Here is a 16,974-nt window from a genome sequence, read left to right as displayed (position 1 = left end):
TTTAGGTAAAAGTGAACAATTAAAGCAGGTTTTCAATCGGTGAAGATTTTTGTTGGACCACATATATAATGCAGGTTTTTGTATTCATTATTGATGTACAGTGGTGTGAAAAAGTGTTTGCCCCCTTCCTGATTAATATATATTTTTTTTTTTTTTTTTTGCATGTTTGTTACACTTAAATGTTTCAGATCAAACAAATTTAAATATTAGTCAAAGACAACACAAGTAAACACAAAATGCAGTTTTTAAATGAAGGTTTTTATTATTAAGGGAGAAAAAAAAATCCAAACCTACATGGCCCTGTGTGAAAAAGTGATTGCCCCCTAAACCTAATAACTGGTTGGGCCACCCTTAGCAGCAACAACTGCAATCAAGCGTTTGCGATAACTTGCAATGAGTCTCTTACAGCGCTGTGGAGGAATTTTGGCCCACTCATCTTTGCAGAATTGTTGTAATTCAGCCTCATTGGTGGGTTTGAGCATGAACCGCCTTTTTAAGGTCATGCCATCTCAATAGGATTCAGGTCAGGACTTTGACTAGGCCACTCCAAAGTCTTCATTTTGTTTTTCTTAAGACATTCCGAGGTGGACTTGCTGTTGTGTTTTGGATCATTGTCCTGCTGCAGAACCCAAGTTCGTTTCAGCTTGAGGTCACGAACAGATGGCCGGACATTCTCCTTCAGGATTTTTTGATAGACAGCAGAATTCATGGTTCCATTTATCACAGCAAGTCTTCCAGGTCCTGAAGCAGCAAAACAGCCCCAGACCATCACACTACCACCACCATATTTTACTGTTGGTATGATGTTCTTTTTCTGAAATGCGGTGTTACTTTTACGCCAGATGTAATGGGACACACACCTTCCAAAAAGTTCAACTTTTGTCTCATCAGACCACAGAGTATTTTCCCAAAAGTCTTGGGGAACATCAAGATGTTTTCTGGCAAAATTGAGACAAGCCTTAATGTTCTTTTTGCTCACCAGTGGTTTTCGTCTTGGAACTCTGCCATGCAGGCCATTTTTGCCCAGTCTCTTTCTTATGGTGGAGTCATGAACACTGACCTTAACTGAGGCAAGTGAGGCCTGCAGTTCTTTGGATGTTGTGGGGTCTTTTGTGACCTCTTGGATGAGTCGTCGCTGCGCTCTTGGGGTAATTTTGGTCGGCCGGCCACTCCTGGGAAGGTTCACCACTGTTCCATGTTTTCGCCATTTGTGGATAATGGCTCTCACTGTGGTTCGCTGGAGTCCCAAAGCTTTAGAAATGGCTTTATAACCTTTTCCAGACTGATAGATCTCAATTACTTTCTTTCTCATTTGTTCCTGAATTTCTTTAGATCTCAGCATGATGTCTAGCTTTTGAGGATCATTTGGTCTACTTCACTTTGTCAGGCAGGTCCTATTTAAGTGATTTCTTGATTGAGAACAGGTATGGCAGTAATCAGGTCTGGGTGTGGCTAGAGAAACTGAACTCAGGTTTGATAAACCACAGTTAAGTTATGTTTTAACAGGGGGGGCAATCACTTTTTCACACAGGGCCATGTAGGTTTGGATTTTTTTTTCTCCCTTCATAATAAAAACCTTCATTTAAAAACTGCATTTTGTGTTTACTTGTGTTGTCTTTGACTAATATTTAAATTTGTTTGATGATCTGAAACATTTAAGTGTGACAAACATGCAAAAAAATAAGAAACACTTTTTCACACCACTGTAGTGTAAGAAACAACATTTTCAATGAATCAATAATTTCTTTCTAAGACAATGTTGAGGTCCTTCTGTTGTTCAGAAATTCTATTCTTTGTGTACTTCACTGTGTCTCTTTGGCCTTCATAAACCTTATGGTCTGTATCTAAGCTTACATAACCGGCTGAAATTCCTGTGATTCACTTGTTTGTTTGGGACCATAAACCCCTGTGGTCCAGGGCAACAGAACAAACACGATGGGCCAAAGGACCAAAATGAGCCAATCGGGGTTAGGAATGGGGATCGCATCAGTGCCAACTCCACCTGCTCCCTCTTTTTCACATTCCCTCTCTCTAGACCCGAATATACAACTGTGACATTTAAAACGGTTTTAAAACAAGATGGCTCAAATTATGATCAAAATAAATGGTGCTCTGAGGCATGGTTATGATAAATATCTGAATGGCAACATAACCTTTTGAATAACAAACTAGTTTTATCACACATCAATTATTTAACTCTCTTTATGTTAGCAGTATATTTTATCAACTTTGGTCAGGAAATCCAAACTGCAGCTGGTCCTGAATGGATGTAGAAGCCATTGACATATAGTGGGCTTTTTTATAGTGCCTATTTTTCTACATATACATTTTTTACCTTTCAGCAAGAAAAGGCTTTTTTCAATGGACTCGATCAGGGAGCAGCATGGTGCTAAGTGAGGGTCATTTTAACTGGTATGATAAGTAAACACTGTAGCTGAAAAGGAATGTGCAGTGCTTTCGCTGTTTAGAATTCACTGTTCAAAAACGAGAGGAGGTGTGATCTATTCTACAGACCAATCAAATCCAACTTTAACCAAAGTTTATGTTACACTGTGTTGTATTCTGAATGAGTGCAAAAATGTTGCTTCACACCCTTCTTGCATGTTTATCTTGCTGTCCCTGTGCAAATAATCTACAGATTCAGGAAGTTACCACTGGTACAGTGTGTTCTGGTACACCCTGTAAAGAGCACTGCTGTGTATTGTAAATAGTTGTGACTAGTTCTGAAGAATTTCGATAACCTAGTCGAGTGCTAGCAGGTTACGAGCAGAAAGCTCTACGTTCCACACACTAACATGCTCGTCACATTTACCTCTATAAATGGAGGACTTCAGAAGGGTGATCCTTTGCTCCCTAGCTAGCAACAGACTGGTTTTCAAGTAACTACCTAGTAATGAACCTATAACATTTCTACTGCACAGTCATATTAGACTACTGGTATTTTCTGTAATCCCAGACAAAAATACAATTCAATATTTTTTGCATCAGTATGTTTTAATGAACTGAAAACCAGCCAGGATTTTATATATCACTGAAATAAGGATTGGCTATTAGCTATGCTACAGTTACCATAGAGGTTTGCAGATGGAAGGTGTGAGCTGTAAGAAATAAGAATGTGTATTTTCCTGGAAAAAGATAAAGTGATGTTCTCTTTTTCATCACTGTATCCTCTGAGGGAAAGCATAACTTCAGCCTGAAGCTCAGTTTCCCAATCTCTTCTGCCATTTAAAGCCTCCTGAGCACACAGAATAATATTTAATTTGGTTTTATTTCTTTGAATCGTAAACGAGACTGTTCCCCCACCCACTTAACTGGTTGGTTACTCAAAATTCAGACCACCATTGTTCATAAAATAAATCTGTTTCTAAAATAATTGAATGACTGGGAGATTTAATATTAGACATCAAATGTTGTCATCACCAACACCCAAACCACCTGACCACTGATTTCAATCAGGACCCCTTTGTTATGCATTAGCCATAATGGTCTAGTTACTTTTTATTAACTTCCTTCACCTGAAAGTCTCATGAAAAGGAATTGGCTTATTTTGTAATATCTGTAATCAATAGTTAATCGTAATTTTGCTTGATAATTGCCATTCTTGGAGTAAAACCAGTGACATGCATTGGTGGAGGGTATGCATTAATGCTGGGGGTTTTCAACATTTTCTGATCCAAGGACCCCCACCCTTGCTCAAAGGCATCCAGTGGATCCATCAGGTTAGAAAGCGTTATGCTCACAAAAAGGTTTTATATTTTTAAATATGTTCTCAAATCTATATAAACTCAGTGAGCACTTTATTATGTATTTATTAGACATATTTTTAGAGTCATTAAGTCTTCTGCTGTTATAGCCGGTTGCTGTTATATATCTGCTGTTCTGTTAATATAAAAATATACACTTAGTGAGCACTTCATTAGGTATTTTAGACTTCTACTACTGTAGCCTATCCAATTAGAGGTTTGATGCATTGTGTGTTCAGAGATGCTCTTCCACATACCACTGTTGTAATGCGCAGTTATTTGCATTACTTTCACCTTCCTGTCAGCTTTGAACAGTCTGGCCCTTCTCCTCTGACTTTCTCATTAACAAGGCTTTTCTGCCCATAGAACTGCTGCTCACTGGATGTTTTTTGTTTTTCACACCATTCTCTGCAAACTCTAGAGACTGTTGTACGTGAAAATCCCAGGAGATCAGCAGTTTCTGAGAAGCTCAAACCACCCTGTCTGGCATCAACAATCATTCCACGGTTAAAGGCACTTATATCATATGTTTTCCCCATCCTGATGGTTGATCTGAACATTAACTGAAGCTCCTGACCCGTATCTGCATGATTGTATATGCATGATTGCACTGCTGCCACATAATTGGCTGATTAGATAATCGCATGAATAATAGGTGAACAGGTATTTCTAATAAAGCACTCAGTGAGTGTAGAATGCCAACTGCATCGTATGTATGCAATTCTAATTTTGGCCACTTGAGGCCACTACGGTACTAAAATAAATAAAAACGGGTAATTTATTATCAGAAAAAGAGCATATTTAGAAGTTTGTTACGTTAACCTTGCATGAAACCTAACCCGAATGTAGTTTTCTGCATGATCTTGTAAAATGTGCCCCTATAGGCCTGTCAGTCCTCCTTAAGGAAACAAAATGATCTCCTTGTATCCATATACTAAGCCGAGCCAATCCCGATATTACTATCACATGTATTGTCATTTTCAGGTTACTGCAAACTTGCTTTAGACATTGAATCTCTTGGGGAATTTCAAGATTCTGTCAACTCAAAAACACTGTACTGACCAAACAGTTAATCAGTCAATGTCACAAATCAACAGTGTTTTCACTAAAATATGTGACTCATGAATTCGTTGATACAACAAAATGTGTTTGTTGGCTGTATGTGGATTTTAACAGATTTTATAACGGTGAACCAAAGGATATTACATACAGATGAGTAATAATTAATCATTTCAAAATTCTCTTCAGTAGACATGAACTCCATGATTCATGCTTACTGTTTACAAATAACAGCAAAAAAAAAAAAAAAAAAAACAGAAAGTGCCCAATATGGTTTTATATGCAAGTGTAGCACATAGAAAATTCTGACAGGTTTGTCTTTGTCTGTGAAACTGTCTGTAACAGTACATTTCAAGCAATTGCCAAATCCAGGTTTGATAGAAAAATACATTATAAAAGTGTGAAGGGCCAGTAGCCCATGTGAAAACGGTAAGGCGTAAAATCTCAGAACTATACTTTCTGCTGATCACTGTAAGGTCTTACGTCGATATAACTAAAGATATTGACACTGTAGCACAGATTATTTCTGGCACTATCATTCATAGCATTGTTTCTGTAGGCATACTCTGTAGTCTGCCGTGTTAAAACAATGTTGCTGGAAGCCATTATGATCTGTTCGTCCAATGGGAGATGACAAAAAGTGTAAGGTGCACAAAGTCGATTTTTTTAAGTAGCCTTATCTAACGTAGTCATTGTGATTCCTTCTGAACATAACTCCTTTGATACATAACTACAAACTGCCACTCGTTTGACAGTAGAATAGCACTCAAATTGCGAAAATGTCGCTTGAAAATGCAAACTTAAATCTATGTATATAAATTAATTGACAGCACCCTATATGTCGATAAAAAAAACTGGGACCTCATCTGATTGATCTGCTTTACGCCGCACCGCGACAGACTGCATGTTATAAAAAGAGCAAAGTAACAGATCAGGAATCTTCTGCGGCTTAAACATCGTGGCCAACACAATAGTTTGAGGACTATCTTGCAACAGTAGCGCTCATATTCCAAACATGCGCATTCAGTGTCGATCTGGAACGGAAATCCTGGATGTCTGTTGATTGTCATTGGATTTCACCATTGCCCAGCGCTATTGCCGGAGATTCCTTTTCCATGCAACCAATATAAACGGGTGTCGAAGGCGGGCCTTAACTGCGGTTTCAGACAGGAATAGTGGAGACTTAAGGGAGGAAAACAACAGCAACTCCGACAGTGGCAGGTAGGAATCTCGCATTTAAAGTGATATTTGTGCAGCCCAGAATACAGTGAAAGACGTATACACACAACATACACGAAGATTGAACTAAGAGAACAGCGTAAGAAATGTATACTCTACCTACCTAGCTGGCTATATGTTGTCGTTTCAACAAAACGGTTCCCCCCGGCGAAGTTGATACCATTTGACATGCTGTTCTGGCAAGCTGTCGCATGTAGTTTTATTGAAATGTGTCAGAAAGGTAAAAGGTCAGTCTAGGAAATATATTTTTAAGTCTAACACTTGAAGGAAACGATCTTGTAATTCGGGGAGTCTTGAACCGCCGTTGGAATCTATGGGTTATGTTTGTGTAAGGTTAACTTTTTTAGGAAGTTGCAGCGCGTTGCGCCAGCTGAGCTCGTTTCATTCACGGCTGAATGAGTGTTCGATGGATTGAAGCATTGAATTGATTCGAACTGATTAATTGATTAATGAACTGCACCAATTCAAGGTTCTGAATTTAATTTGACCCACTGAGAACGATGTAACCCTTATTTTACACTCATAAATGTAGTTTTGGTATGGACATTATCATGGCGTAATACAATTATTTGTGCCTGATAACACGAGCATTAAGCACCACGATAGCAGTCTATTTTGTGGCGATTTTGTGATTTGGCTCAAATGCCACAGTAAGAATAATAAATAGTAAGCTAAAGGCCGACACCGACATAATGTTTTTTTTCATCGCGGTCTTTCTACCAGAACATTAAAAGATGCCCGTGTGATTAGGGCTTCCCCGTGTTTTCGATCTGTGGGCAGTAGGAAGATCTCTACGGTAGTCCGTTGAAATCCTTGCCATACTTCCTCTGTTGCTATCTGCCTAGTATTGTGCACCCACTCCCAATGCAGATAGTGTGGGAGTGACAGGTGTGCCGATAAAACACATATCATTTCTGCGACGCTACCACTGATTTGTTTTAATTTGCATAATGAGATAATCGTCTATTTATATAATCAAATGATCGTGGACATGAACGGCTTCCTGGCGTAGGCGGCTTGCATTTTTTGTATGCTCGTTTTTCGGGGTTTTCACTTACTTTTGAAATTGGTCTTGCATTTTACTTTCCATTCAGTTATTATTTGATGCTCAAAATCGCTGATTGTGTAAATGTACATTTCTCAATGAGCACAACCTAATTCCGTCATATAGATTTTGACAATACATGTTTCTTTCTTTTGTTAATGCATTCAGGACGGATGTATCCTTGCCACATCTCCAGCTCTGTATGCCCTTTACAAATGGGTGGTGGTATAATTAAACCAAAGCAATATATATGCTGCATAGTATTCATGACTTACGGCTCCCCTCCCTTTGGTGCATGGTTGTGTGGTTTTTGCCTTGACCTGTAGTCTCAGTCTGACGTCGTCTCTGTGTTCAGGTTCAGCATAAGTATAATCTTGCGATCTTTCGTCTGCTCGGCTGTACAGACCAGGCGTAATGTTCAGTCAAGGCTTCCGCCCTATCTCTCACGATCTTTGGTGTTAGTTGCTCTCCGTTCACAAAATTTCCATAGCCAAAAAGACAGCCCTACCACATATTAATGGAGTTACTAACCAGGGAGGAATACCTTTGAATTGTTTTCCTATCCCTAACAGGCTGCTTTGAAATTATTTTAAGATGCAACTTACCTGAAGTTGTTTCACCCACAGAGGCACCTGTCACTCATGTATGAGGTATCCAAGCATAACTGCCATTTGGGTTTATGTCCCGAGCCACACTAGAATACAGGGACACCAAAAATGTATAATGGACTGGATGACTAAATGATGCAGACTGACGGATTTCATTTAAATGATGTTCCAGAGAATTGAATATCCTTGGGTACTGTGACCTCTCTGCTGATAATTGATTTTGGCCACTGAAAACAAATGACGCTTCCTAGCTAAGAAACATGCAAATTTTGCACTTCAGCTATTGAATGTATTGGATCTGCTCATCGGTCTATCCTCCACGTTAGAATATCAGAATAGGCTATACTATCAAGCTCTAGATTCCAACCTCCACCCTATCAGGGTGTTTCTGACAACATCACGCAAGCAGCTGGTAATTTGCCTAGCACTGTGTGCGAGCTGGCAATATGAATGATAAATATCTGATGAATCTGCGTCTGCAAGTAAAGCATTTGTCTGTCTGTCATTTCTGACAATGGGTTTAGTTGCTGGCCTGATCTGAACTACCACCGTCATGTTGCATCTGTGTCCATCTCGGTGCTGTAGTTTAAAATATCCATTGTATCATGCCTAGCTTCTAGTTTTACATGCCGTACTTATTTACTTGGCACATATTTACCATGTGAACTGGACCTTATGTTCATGACTGTGGACAACTGAGACTTGCAAATTGCACCTTATCTAACCTGCGTTCTGTAATTGTTGGTGATCTTTGGTATGCACTTATAGTGTCTCTTTTGATAAAAGCGTTAGCTAAATAAATGTAGTGTTCATTGCATAAACCTTTATATTCATTGGCAAACCAGCAATCTTATGTCAGCTAACTTGCCCTTTAAGTTATTTTGTGTGGTAGGTGATAAATCTAAATCCCCCGTTTAATTATTTTGTTACTGTAAAATCTGGGCGATCTTGATGCTACAAGACATCATTCTAGCTGGAGACTCATGTTAAATAAAGTGAAAACTATATGCCTCTTACCTTTTGAAAGACCTTGGGTAATGTAAATAAAGCTCTAAATCAGCAATAACAAGCTGAAAGATTCAAATAAAAGATTTGGCCCAGAATGTATTGCACTGGTACAAGCCTACAGACCACTGTGTAACGGCTGGGATCTGTGGTGCGGCTGTGCAGGGCTGGCTCTCCCGGATTGGTTTTTTTGGTGACAGCCTTACCCAGGTCTCAGAATGAACAGCTGATGGTGGCAGTTCATCTGTCAGCTTCCTTCCGCCTGCATTCTGTCAACTGTGGCACTATTGATTGACACAGAGGCTTTCTGCTGTCTGACCGAGAAACAAATCTTCAGGGGAAATTTCGGTTTGGTGTCACAGACCTGCCCCATACTGATGTGACAAATTTGACGTCCTCGCCAGGGATTGCTTTTTCGTGTGACTACAGCGTAATGCGTTTTCAGAGAATGGTTCATGTCGCATCATGGATATTTTTTATTTTTTATTTTTTTATTTTTCTCCCCATTTACAGTCCCCGGTATTGTTTTTATATCTTCCCAAGAAGGTAATACACTGACCATACAGCTTAAAGGCTAATCCATGAAATGGAGATATTGAAATAAAATAATTACGGGAAGACATTTGCATGTCCATTGGAAACGTGGCAATTCAGCTCGACAAATCTTTCCGTAAGAATTGGCCAAGGACAAACGGCATAACTGGTGTATTCTGTTTTAATGATTACTGACTGTCAGATGAACCCTTGCTAAGCAATAATCAAAGCGATTGTTGAACAAGAGAGAAACCAAAATTTGTGGTGATGGTATGAAGGAGAATAAGGCCTTGTCTGTGGTGGTAGAGCTTTGAGCAGAGTCTACTGGTGGCTGGCAGTGAGGTGACACGCTACCAGTCTGTACAATGCAGACCAGAACTGGCCCTTTTTAACACGCCATTCTTGGCTCAGTTTTTGTTTAAAAAATCTCCAGATGTGTATGTTTTCATATATGGCTACAGGCTTCAGTATGGTATTGGACAGAGGTGTGCAATCAGTACCAATTACCCCAGAGGTAGTTCAGAGGGTTATAGGAGGTGCTTTATAACCACCTATATATAAATATAGGATGCATGCTATTATCATAAATAATAATGTCAGGAGACATCTCTGTTAATGCCTTGGTCTGAAAAGGGTACAGTTGCAGAACAGGGCTGAAAGCCAGTTGTGTGCCGTAATATCTCCCTCTTGAGAATGACTCTGTCCCATTAGCAGAATATGACATGATGTAACACACTCCAGTTAAATTGCATTCAGTACATCTAGAAAAAAGAAAAAGTAGCCTACTTTTCTGTGAAAATGTATCATCCTTTAATTATATTAAAATACATCTTACTCAGACATCCCTTTGCTTGCAATGATTATGAAAAAGATTAAGAGGAAAAACAGCCTCCTGTAATGCAAATGTAAAAGTTGTACTTGAATTCATACTACTTGTAGCAGTAGTAGTGGCTGTGGTTGTGGTAGCAGCACTCGTACTAGTAGCAGTTCCATGTTGATTAATTTGTATCATAGGAATTCGGTCTGCTGAATATTCACTGATTCACTCTTTAACCAAAAATTGTGAAGCTTCTGTAAATCTATACATAAGCTAGTACCTACTGCTAAGAAAAATATTGCAATGGTCTCTTCTTCCTGTATAGCAACACAAATTACTGCGCTCGACCAGCCACTTAGCTAATGAAGTTTGTTTTGCGTCACTCTCTTTTGTCATGAAACTGGTATAAAGTCTCGCTAGACCGACATTTCCCCTTTTTCCTCACAAAAGACTTGATTATTGGCCGCCTGTTTTCCTGTGATGCATTGCTCAGGGACCTCGTTGGAAGCCTGGGTGGGTGTACCGGGGGCTTCTTCTCCCCACACTGTTGGATGGATTGCCTAATCTACTCGTGTAGAAGGGACAAGACTTGCTTTTAATATTATCTGTTACCATTTTCTCGCCGAAGAAAAATAAAAAAAACGTGTGCGGGACAGTTCATACACCTTTTGCTTTATCCAGACGGTGGAACACGCAGAGGTTTACGGGTGGGGAAACTGTCACGGCGTGGGTCAAACCTTCTCCCGCATTGGGGGAAGTGCGGCTTGTGAGTCTGCCACCCTCGAGTCGCGGCGTACGTCTCTCCAGGGGTCCCCCGTTCAATCACGCCGTTCCCTGCGCAAACTACCCAGATTTGTGGTGGTTGAGCTCCGTCACGAAATACGTTTGTCCGGAAAAGCATCTTGAGCCGTCAAAAGCTTGTTGACCGTTCATCCTTCATCTCGGCCCGTTCCCTCATTCACCGCTCTGTAGTCTAGATTGTGTCGTGAGGCTGGTCCACTTCCCACTTACTGGGTTTTGATTGGTTTCTGGCCCCTGAATGGTTTTCAGTGGCTTTGCAGCTGTACCAGTGGGATGGACAGGCTCATTTGTTTGTGTTCAGATCGGGCCGTAGGCCTGGACTGCACTGTGAGACCTGAAGGGACTGGATGCAGTTGATTTATTGTCTCTCTCTGTCTCTCTCTCTCTCTCTCTGAGAGGGATTTGCAAACCAATTCCGATGCAAATGCATTTCATTTTGATTTCTGCATTTGATTTTAGTGCCTTTTGTTATAGGGCTTTCAATGTAATAAATTGCAGTATTTATAGATGTGACGTCTGACTTGTATTGAAATATTTTCCTCATTTCTGACTATGGGTCATCTTGGCAGGATGTCTGTGAATACGGTTCTCTGAATTTTAAGTGATTTTATTCTCTGAGATTAACGTGGATTGCATTCAGTTACTGTCTGAAATTTCCAAATGGTCCACAAAGAAACTGCAGGACATTTTACTGTCGTATGTACTGATCCGTTGCAAGATTAACAGAAGACTGACTGATCAATCGGTCGGGAAAATGAATTGATGTGCAACTGCTCCCCAAAATCTTTTCAAGTAGGCTAAGCTCTGCAGGGCCAGAAGCAGTCCTGGGAATAGGCCTGTATTAATTATCCTCTGTGTTGCATTTGAGCTGTAACCTCATACTTAATTTCAACATTAGATTTGCCGCCCATGCATATTTAAAAATAATTAATAAGTTGTAACCCGTGACAACCACAATAATGGGTCATTATGTGGTTGGATATTTGCAGAATTGATTTTCTTGTTGCTTAGCTACAGTGAACCCCTGTATTATTATTATTTTTTTTACAATGCACACATCTGTGGAGACCTGTCACACAGGTCAGCGACACCAATCAAAGGAGAGGTGCGAGGAGAAAAGGCAAATTTTGGTACCCACAAAATAAAATTATGTTTTTTCCTGTTGTCTGCCCACAAGCACTCTCAGCTTTTCAAGAAGCCCCTTACAAGTCCTCTGTTGAGTGAAAACCAGAGCTTAAACCCTGTGGAGGATTCAGCAGCTTACTTTATAAAATGGTGCAGAACTGCCAGATAAAGGGCCTAAAATTAGAACATCCATTGTGTCGTGTGCCATCTGCGTGTCTGTGTCTTCTCCCCAACATGTTTGTTTGTTTGTGCCTGGTCCTCGCAGGGCCAGACCCCCCGCCCCCCCCCCCCCCCGTCTGTGGGCTGACAGCATGCTTTTAAATAACTTTGTGTGTCAGGATCCGGGCTGTAAACCTGTCAGGGAGGCATGCCGAGGCCTGGGCTCAGGCCCCGCTGGCCTCTGTGCTGCTGCAGCCGGGGGAGACGTGCCGCGGCTGATTTGCTGCTGTCATTCAGAGCTGGGACGCGCTGCCTCTCTCCTGGCCTGCATCGCGATTCGCCACATAAATCCAGCCAGTAAAACGCGTCTTTCCCTCCGTACCGCCGAGGCGTTTCGTGAATTTCAAGCGATTAAGTTGTGTGGCTTTTCCTTCCTTGTAAATTGACACTAGTGAATGGATACAACAACGAGCCAAAGAAGTGGTATGGGGACTGTTTTCTCAATGGATGTCCTGGGCCACTGCGTGTTGACTGTACTCTCAATTATTTTATAGGCGTTTTACATATTTTCAATTTATAGTTTCAAACGTATATGTCTGCTTGCCAGTCTGATGTTTCACCTTTTCTTTGTGTATTTTTTTTTTGTCTTCGTATTTTGGTTGATGGGTCATCGAATGTGGCGGTACTCCCGTAGTGAAATGGCAGAATTAGACGGGGCTTTGTAAAGAGTAGCCCAGCTCGCCACTGTGGGAGCCAGGGGTGCGTTTGGTTACAATTGTATGTTTTCTCTCTGAAGTTTTCTTCATTTGCTTCAAGAGGGGGGATCCCCAAAATGCCCGGATGAAATATGGCAGCCGTGCCAAGTGGCATTCAGTTCCTATTCATGAAAGTGGAGGGGGCAATTGCATTCCCTGTAATCCCACCAAGGGTATAAAATGCAAGCTACCAGCAAGAAGGGAATCCCACAATGCAGTGCTCCACACAAAGAAGAGAGACTGGAGTCAGTGTGCTGTGAAACTGAGGAGGGGTTGCTTTGGGGTATTCCGGTGCCAAGGTCCACTCCGTTCTGCTCTGGTTTATTCCTCGTCCGTCCTCCTTTGTAGAGCGCTGGTTAAGTTCACTTGGTGCACGTCACTAGTCTCATCACAAAATGGCTCACTCGAAGGATGAGAGCAAGTAATGGGAATGTGTTCAAGTGGATCCAGGCCATATGAGTGTACTCGCCATTGTAGAGCTCTGATACTGCAGCCTAATCCCACTTCTGTTGTTTAAGGTACCCTCAGTCATAATTGTTTTTGTCAATAATTGCTCATTTAGCTTACAAATCCAAATTGGGCTGAGGGGAAAACGACTGAAGGAAATATTTAGCATTTGCCAAGGGCCTGGCACAGGAACATAACTGGGTCTTGTGTGATGAAAGTACAAGCTTCACTGCCATGCAAGTAGGCTGTGAAAAGCCCCATTAAATTTTGTGAAGTAATTTTGGAGCACAGCACCACAGCTTGTTATAGACGCGTGCTCACACTAACATGATGTAATGAGCAAAAAATAAACTCTGAGCCGTTTCATTCCCCTGCCGTCTTCGACTAACAATCCTGGTCTGTGTCCGAGGATTCCAGTTTGCCCTTTGGTTTCTCACATTGATTATGACTTCACTGCAATCACATGAGGACAAAGATGTGGTGTGTTTGAGAGCCCACCCTAAATTGGTCTGGTCGCAGCCACATTCTAGTCCGTAATATTATCTAGACTGAAGATGATTTTAAAACTGAAGGGTTTTGTTGATCTTTAAAAAAGGGTCAAATGTAAAACCAAAATACTTAAGCCATTAAAAGTCTTGGAAGAGTGTTGCAAAATTGCCATAATGTCATAATCTAAACAAAGTTTGAAACTGAGAATCCTGATGGTTTAACCCAGGAACATTTTCAACCAACTGAGAGCTTTGCTGTGCAAAGTTGATTAGTAAGGATGAGGCGACAACAACTGGAACATGGCTGACCCATTGCCAAATTGGGCTAAGGGTGAGGGGTGGGGGTGAAGAGAAAAGGAGGTTGAACAGGAGCGGCCGCATCTTTCTGTAGAAGTAGCTCTGGAGTAGCGCAGCTGCACCTTGCTTGCTTTTGGCAGTTATCGTGCCGGAGATGCCCAGCTGCTTACACCCTCGGTGGTCCTGCCCTGGAGAGCTGTCGATGGCTGCAGTGTGGGCCATCAATGATGCCTCCACTATCCCCTAAAGACCAGATGCCCGCACTTAATCTGAGCTTCTGAGGCCCTTCTGAAGCACACTAGATGAACATCGCCTTTTAGGCCCTCCCCTTTTTTTAAACGACAAATAAACAAACAAACAACAAAGCAAAAGTGACCAAACTTAACTATCCAAATACTGCTTACCTAGCCAACTGAAAATACCGAAACGCAAAAGTAAATCACAAAGACAACAATTAAGGTTCACAGGGAGGTAGGGAGGGATGGGGAGAGGTGCTGCTTGAAGAGGTGCGTCTTCGGTTTGCGCTTGAAGGTGGGGAGAGATTCTACAGTTCTGACCTCAACAGGGAGTTTGTTCCACCACCGTGGAGCCAGAACAGACAGTAGTCGTGAGCGTGAGGTGGAGGTTCGGAGAGGGGGCTGTGGAGGCTGAACGAAGAGGTCTGGCAGGGGTGTAGGGTCTGATGATTTTTTGTAGGTAAGCTGGGGAAGACACCTTAACTGCTTGGAAGGCTAGCACCAATGTTTTGAATTTGATGCGAGCCATGACAGGCAGCCAGTGGAGGGAAGTAAGCAGGGGGGGTGACGTGTGAGTATTTGGGAAGGTTGAAGACCAGACGAGCTGCTGCATTCTGGATAAGTTGGAGGGGTCTGATGGCGGACGCTGGGAGGCCAGCCAAGAGGGAATTGCAGTAGTCCAGGCGGGACAGAGCCATCGCTTGGACCAGGAGCTGGGTCGAGTAGGGGGTGAGAAAGGGGCGGATTCTCCATGTGTTGTATAGGAACACCCGGTATGGATTTAACTTGCACCTTGAAAGGTCCAGTGGACCGCAACCTTTCCTCGATAAGGCTTGGGTGCAATTATTACTCCAGCTGATTTCCTGTCGAGTCATCACTTCAAAACACTGGACCCAGGAAGAGACAGATGGCGGGATGGTAACCAACAAATTATGAGTGCCGAATAAAAATAGATGGCATATGGCCTCTGCATTCCACAGATTGAAGGCCATCTCATAAAAACTCTGCGTGACAAAGGCTGGTTCGTGTCCTGGATTGTGCGGTCATTCACATTAGCATATTTCATTGCTTATTTTTGGCATGCTGTTGGGAGATGCAGCCTCTTTCCTACTATTAGGATTGGTGCGCTTGATGAGCGTCAACCTGGTCAGGTTACCGTACTGTAAAGTTAGGAGCGTGATGACTATGTTGTCAGAGATGTGCCAATGGCTGCTTTTGTAGGATTCTTCGAGACTCTCCGTGGTGGTGAGATCAGTTACTTTTCTGAAGCAATGAGGCCAATGCTTCCGACTTCGACTCTTAATCCAGTCCAAACTGGTCGTTTGAATGGCGCAATCGGAGAAGTACTGGACAACAAAAGAGTTTCGCTCTTCCTGGCAGTCCTGCTCCTGTGGTCGGGTACAGACAAGCAGGGATTGGAGCTGCTAAGCTGTTTGCTTCTCCAGGTCTCCACCTGAGGAAGTGGGATTCTAGGCTCTGTGCTCCTTCCAGCCCCCTATAATTACTGTTTATCCTCGTCATTACCGTCCATATTATCACCATCACCATCACCATCATTATCATCAGCACAATTGCTCATTTCAATCTGTTTTGGATCAGAACCTGGGTTGTGTCCGATAGGGCAGGCTCTAATGAAGCTTTAACCGTGTTCCCAACTTTGCTAAAGCACGCCAGCTAATGTTTGCATTCTTCTTTTGAGCTGTCCTGGCCTCGAAGAATAAGTATCGCCTGCTCTGAAATATTGGACAAGTTTGACGGTTTGTATACATTCTAGGAGAGTGAATGCTGCAGTAATATTGGTTCACTTTGGGCTTCGGTCCATATCTCTGTGTACTTGTTGTTGCAAGAGAGCTCGTACAGGCTTTATGGTGCATGCAGTATAGATTAGGGCAAAGCAGGGTTTTTAAGGCAACTCGCCGTGCTTGTGTGTGCTAAGGCCATATGCTGTGTGTATTTAAACTGCTGCTCCCAGACGTTTTCCAAAAGATGATTTTTTTGAAGGGGCGATGTAAATATTGGGCATTAGTCAACAGGCTGCCAGAAGACCCTCTGCTGGGGGACAGGGTGATGCATTGTTGCTTTTGTCAAGGAAATGTTTGGGTCTGCCACAGTTAAATTATTTCCTAAAATATGTTGATTGGTGAATCCAAGTATTTCCACCATTGGGGAAATTTATGCATTATTAAAGCCTAGCAGATGTCATTGGTGAATTGAACTTCTCCCCCTGTCAGTGCTAGCTCTCCTGTAGTGTGGTGTGGGCTGTACCCTGCGAGTATTGCATGAGAACGTGCAAGACCTTCCTCTGCTTCTTCTAGTTGTGTGTGTGTGTGTGTGTGTGTGTGTGTGTGTGGAAATCTGCAAATGCTTTATGGTTATTTCCTTGCGATCCCTCGTGGGTAAATTTGCATTGGACCTACTGAGAAAGCATTTACAGTAACAACAGGTTACAGGGAAAAACAACAGAACAAACAGCGATGCATGGTAATGGATGCCGCAACTGTGGCGGCAGCATTTTTACTTAATTTTAAATTTTTTGGTCAAAGGCCTAAGTTGGCCAGAGTTCCTGCATCTTTTGGTGTCGCAATGTAAGTTTACAGTGTAGTCTTCCTAAACGCC

At 42.0% G+C, this 16,974-nt stretch overlaps 1 protein-coding gene across 4 annotated transcripts in view; it reads left to right on the top strand.

Moving 5' to 3' along the window:
- Positions 1–5,791: 5,791 nt before the first annotated feature.
- Positions 5,792–16,974, top strand: part of LOC133124200 (kelch-like protein 13) — an 80,339-nt gene continuing 69,156 nt past the window's right edge. For 2 of the 4 annotated variants that reach the window (XM_061235182.1, XM_061235180.1), the window contains exon 1: positions 6,029–6,120. The gene's annotated coding sequence lies outside the window, so the exon portion shown is untranslated. The other 2 variants (XM_061235179.1, XM_061235181.1) reach the window with 2 other exon arrangements.

This window comes from Conger conger, chromosome 3 (genome assembly GCF_963514075.1).
Source record: "Conger conger chromosome 3, fConCon1.1, whole genome shotgun sequence".
Taxonomy (NCBI): domain Eukaryota; kingdom Metazoa; phylum Chordata; class Actinopteri; order Anguilliformes; family Congridae; genus Conger; species Conger conger.
Note: the sequence above shows the minus strand (reverse complement) of the source record. Positions and strands in the feature narration are given on the sequence as shown.